The sequence below is a fragment of the Mya arenaria genome, chromosome 1 (assembly GCF_026914265.1).
Source record: "Mya arenaria isolate MELC-2E11 chromosome 1, ASM2691426v1".
In the NCBI taxonomy this organism is placed as follows: domain Eukaryota; kingdom Metazoa; phylum Mollusca; class Bivalvia; order Myida; family Myidae; genus Mya; species Mya arenaria.
The window spans coordinates 54,942,507-54,947,864 of NC_069122.1; the positions used below are offsets into that span (position 1 = coordinate 54,942,507).

The 5,358-nt window shown below is 33.7% G+C and overlaps 1 long non-coding RNA gene across 1 annotated transcript; it reads right to left on the reverse strand.

The window, feature by feature from the left end:
- Positions 1–669: 669 nt before the first annotated feature.
- Positions 670–4,866, reverse strand: LOC128228751 (uncharacterized). Its single transcript, XR_008259980.1, has 2 exons — positions 3,847–4,866; positions 670–3,435 (listed from the first exon to the last, which is right to left on the reverse strand). It is a non-coding gene; the product is annotated as an uncharacterized LOC128228751 (long non-coding RNA).
- Between the last annotated feature and the right edge of the window lie 492 nt (positions 4,867–5,358).

The following is a 5,358-nucleotide window of genomic DNA, read 5'->3' on the forward strand; positions in this document are numbered from 1 at the left end:
TCTTTGAACAATTTGGAAAAACCACCAACCAAGGATCATTCCTATGAAGTTTCATCAAAATTGTCAAAGCGGTTTAGGAGAAGAAGATGATTATAACCAATTGTTGACATTTTCCTTTAGGTTGCCATGGCAACCGGGCCAAACAAAATTATGTGAACAAATTTAAGAGAGGTCCATGCAAGGACACTTCAAACCAAATTTGCTGAAGATCTATCAAGGGGTTCATGCGAAGAAATTGTTATGTTTTTTTACTAATTTTAGCTCTGGTGGCCCTTAAAAGGGGCCAAACAAAATTATTTGAAAAGACCTGACAGAGGCCCATGCTAGGATGCTTCAGACTTGAAGATCCATCAAGCAGTTAATAAGATCAAGTTGTTTAAAGGTTTTTCTATTTTTTGCTCTGGTGACCCCTAAAACGGGCCAAACAAAACCATTTGAACAAAGTTGAGAAAGGACCATGTAAGGATGCTACATATCAAGTATGGAGTCATTCTGACCTTTACTTTCAGAGGAAAAGATGTTCAGTGACAAGACAATGTAAAAACAAATGACCCCTGAGCAAGGCCAATTTGACCCCGGGACAATAATTTGAATACCTTTGGTGTAGGTCCACTAGGTAACACTATATACCAAATATGAAAGCTCTAGGTCTTATATTTTGGAGAAGAGGATTTTTAAAGTTTTATTATATAAGACTATATAAAAACAAATAACTTTCAGGGCGGGGCCAATTTTGACCCTGTGGCAATAATTTGAACAACTTTGATAGAGGTCCACAAGATGATGTTGTATACCAAATATCTATTCTCCTGGCCTTACGGTTCTGGAGAAGAATATTTTTAAAGATTTACTATATAACACTACGTAAAAACAAGGACCCCCTAGGCGGGGTCAATTTTGACCCTGTGGCAATAATTTGAACAAATCTGGTAGAGGTCCACTAGATGATGCTGTATACCAAATATCTAAGCCCTGGGCCTTACAGTTTCGGAGAAGATTTTTAAAGATTTACTATATAACACTATGTAATGAAACTAGTGACCCCTGGGGCGGGGCCATTTTTGACCCCAGGAGAATTTTCAAGGTTCTAGGCCTTGTGGTTTTTGAGAAGAAGATTTTTAAAGTTTTCCCTATATAAGTCTATGTAAAACAAGTGACCCCCGGGGCAGGGCCATTTTTGACCCCAGGGGGATAGTTTTAACAATTTTGGTAGAGGACCACTAGATGATGCTATATACCAAATATTAAGGCTCTAGGCCTTGTGGTTTTGAAAAATAAGATTTTTAAAGTTTTTCCTTTCCGTTGCCATGGCAACCAGAGTTCTGCATGGAATTCCATTCTTTGAACAATTTTCAAAGGGGACCACCCAAGGAACATTCCTGTAAAGTTTGGAAGAAATTGGCTAAGCGGTTTATGAGGAGATGTCGTTTAAAGTAAAAGTTTACGGACGGACGGACGACAGACGGACGCCGGACAAATTGTGATCACAAAAACATTTACTTATTAATTATTATAGCACTGCGCATAGTAATATACTTTTCATTTTTTCATTCCCCCCCCCCCCCGGGAATATATGGCATACACAAACCAAACTTATACTCTCAATTGTTTCAAATGAACATTATTATTTATTAACTATTTTGATTCAATTAGCATTCACATTTAGTCAAGTCACCATGATTTGCATTTGAATTTTTGCTATTTGTAACATTAGACATACCTTATATACTTCATTTGTACCAAAATTAAACAAATAACGATCTGTATTATAAGATAGCACAATTTGAAAAAAAGAAAAAAACAAACTTTTATTACTTAATTAATTGCTTAAACAATAAACATACATTTTTCCATCCTTTTTTATGAAATTCAAAAGCCATTGCATTACTCTTCATATTGACAAACAAGAAATAAAAATAATTCATGTATGTAATCATCTATTTTATTTGTTTTATAAGATAGCACAGTTTGAAAAAAAAGAGAAAAAAATACTTAATTAATAGCTTAAGCATATATTTTTTCCATCCTTTTATAAAATTCAAAAGCCATTGCATTATTCTTCATATGACAAACAATAATAAAAATAGTTCATGTATGTAATCATCTATTTTATTTAATTTAAACAATCATTTGATATCTTTATAATTTAGTTCTTACAAATCATGTACGTAATTTCACTTTCAATAAATTGAGAGTTAATAAACAGTCACATGACAAATTCCTTTTATTGGATCTTCAATGTCAGATGGAAAGCTATTATTAAGGACCCAAGTGATGTTTGTTCCTGCATCTGAACTGCCTAATTGCAGCCAATTTTGCATTGAATGTTACATATTTGGGTTAATTAAGGGCTATAATCCCTGTCCCGACAATTTTGAAGATAGAACTTAACAAAGTTATTGACTGGCTAAAAGAAAAATATAAATTGAGGAATATAGGCAATGTAATCTTTACAGAGATACAAAAATGATTCGCAGATACATATTTAGACTTATCGACATTTTACTTAATATCAAAAGGTTCTTACAAATTATTTATAATATTATTCTTCATATACATACACATTATTTAGTAAACAGTACTGTTTCAACAATTCAAACAAATACATAGTTACAAATGAAATGTTGCTGTATTATGGCAAACACTTGGTGTTCTATCAGTACTTTAACTGAACTGGAACCTCAGATCAACCCATAAAGAAATGGAGTCTAGTAACTTCCCACTCGCCTGCCTCTTGGAACAACTGGGCCATGATTTTACCAGTTACCAGTAAGTGTTCTTTTAGACCATCATGTTGGTCAAAAATGTAATCAGACAAATCAAGACTGTCCGTAACTGGAAATCGGACCTGTTTCAATACATAGGCCACACTTTTTTTATCCAACTCCTTCCAAATGATGGGTAGTGACATGGACATTCCTCAATCTAACTTCTGCAGTGACTTCATTCATTCCTTTAGTCAAATACGGACAGTGTGAGCTGTTGAGATAGACAGCTCCTGTGACATCACATTTTATTGTGAAGAATGTCCAGCATAGATGGCTTGTCATCTAATGTAGCTAATATGTCCGCCCGGTCAGCTCAATCGGTAGAGCGTTGGACTCTGAATTGGACATCCCGGGTTCGATTCCCGGGCGGACCAGGTGACCTCTGTTGTGATTGGTTATGAAATCCTTTCTACGACCATTCGCACTGTACCACTGCACCTGGCATGTACAGAAGCTGTCAGTTCCTTGCAGAGGTGAAGGCACCTAGTACTGGTTCTGCCCAGGATAGGTGTGGGTGGTTGAACTGTCACTCTGGGACCCTTCAATGTGCTCACGCCGGGACCCAGAGTATAAACTACTAACACCACCACCTGGCAGCCTGCTCTGAAGCTTGTCCATAGCCCCATATGTGTGGCCAGTCATCCATTATCCCCATTTTAATGATAATCTGAAAATAATCCCAAGCACATTTATATGCATATTTATTGTATCATATCCGCTTCTATACACTTATCTTCTCCAGGATGTTCAAACAGGCTTGATGTGACAATACAAAATGTGAAGACAAATCAACAGTGAGATACAACAAGTATATTGAATTTTCTGTCTGATTTAAAATGATTTGTAATATAAACAGGACAGGTGAAACTTCCTATTCGACAAATATCTTTTTTTATTGTCATTTCCAAGCATTTTTTATGATAAGATTATTTAATATTTCACAACTTAAATACTATCAGGAAGTCATAAGATTAACCATCTATATATATATAATAAATCATATATATATATATATATTTAATATATAAAAACAAGTCATTATACAATTGATATACACAAATTAAAAAGGTATTTATACTTCTGAAACACTGTTGCACAAGCCACTGGGCACAAAGAGGTTGATGAAGGTTTTCCTGATGCCCTTTGAGGTTTCCCACAATAATGAGAAAGATGACCTCTGAGAGAGATGGTGGTTATTTCCTGAAACATTAAATTTATACATGTTGTATATAATTTAAAAAAGGACACTTGACAATATACAGAATGCTGTACATAAAATTCATAAGTCCTATAAATAAATGCTTTTGAAAAATTCCAGAACATATAAACAGCAAAACCCAAAACCTCTTGATTTTGTTCTCAATTGGCCAACAGAGGAAGTATTTTTTTTTTCAAGAATCCATGAAAACCAGTGATATAAAACTGCTGACAAAAAATTAGATCATGCATTTTTCTTTAACTGTTAGTAATAGTTTAACCCACAAAACATTGGCTTTCAAACGAAAATATGCAAATCTGCGATATGATCTATGTCAGCAGTCTTTTATCATTGGTTTGCAGATACTATTAAACCCAAAAATTTGCTCTTTCCAAGACAAAAAAAATAAAAAAGTTGTAAAAACGGTAAATTTGTGAGAGTGCATGCAGCTTTAATAATAATTAATATATTCTTGTAATGAAGCTGTTATGTGCTAAAAATAGAACCCAATGAAAAATAAGCATATCCTAATAAGCCTAGCTTTAATATTATGAAGTATTTACTGAATCAAATAGACATATATAGGCAAATGACTGAAAAGCTACCATAATTAAAGCTGCACTATCACAGATTAAACATTTCGACAACTTTTTAATTTTTGTCTTGGAACAAGCCAATTTTCGCTACAATCCATGGAAACCAGTTAATAAGACTGCTGACAAAAAATTAGATCGCGGATTTTTATATTTAAGTTCATAAATTGATGTTTTATGCATTTTTCTTAAACCGTTAGTAAGGTTTTAAGCTCTAAAACATTTTCGAAAATATGAAAATCTAAGATCTGTTTTTTTATCAACAATCTTACATCAATGGGTTGCAGATATTTACGCAAAAATTTGCTCTTTCCAAGACAAAAATAAAAAAGTTGTAAAAATGGTAAATCTGTGAGAATGCAGCGTTAAGAGTATTTTTTAAACTTATAATGAAAGTCATTTGCATTTATTTTACATAAGCGCGAAAACTAATGTGTTATTTATTCTGAACTCCTTTATAAAAATGTAGGACAAAACATCCCATGTCATTTTTGACTAAGGGGACAAAACACGTCCAACCCATTTAGATAGGGTTGACAAAACAACCCAGATCATTTTGACATGGTGGACAAAATAACCAGGAAAATATTGGCAGTTCAAAAAGTTAAGACCCCCCTCCCATCCTACCAACACTTGAAAGATTAAAACTAATTGGCCAATATCAAGATGTGTTTTATTACCCCCAATAAACACCATTTTTCACTTAATTTATTAGGTTTAGAAATGTTACTATGGAGATCTTTATCACAGCATAAGGAAGACACAGTGACTTTAATCATAAGGATTTGCTACAAAGCTA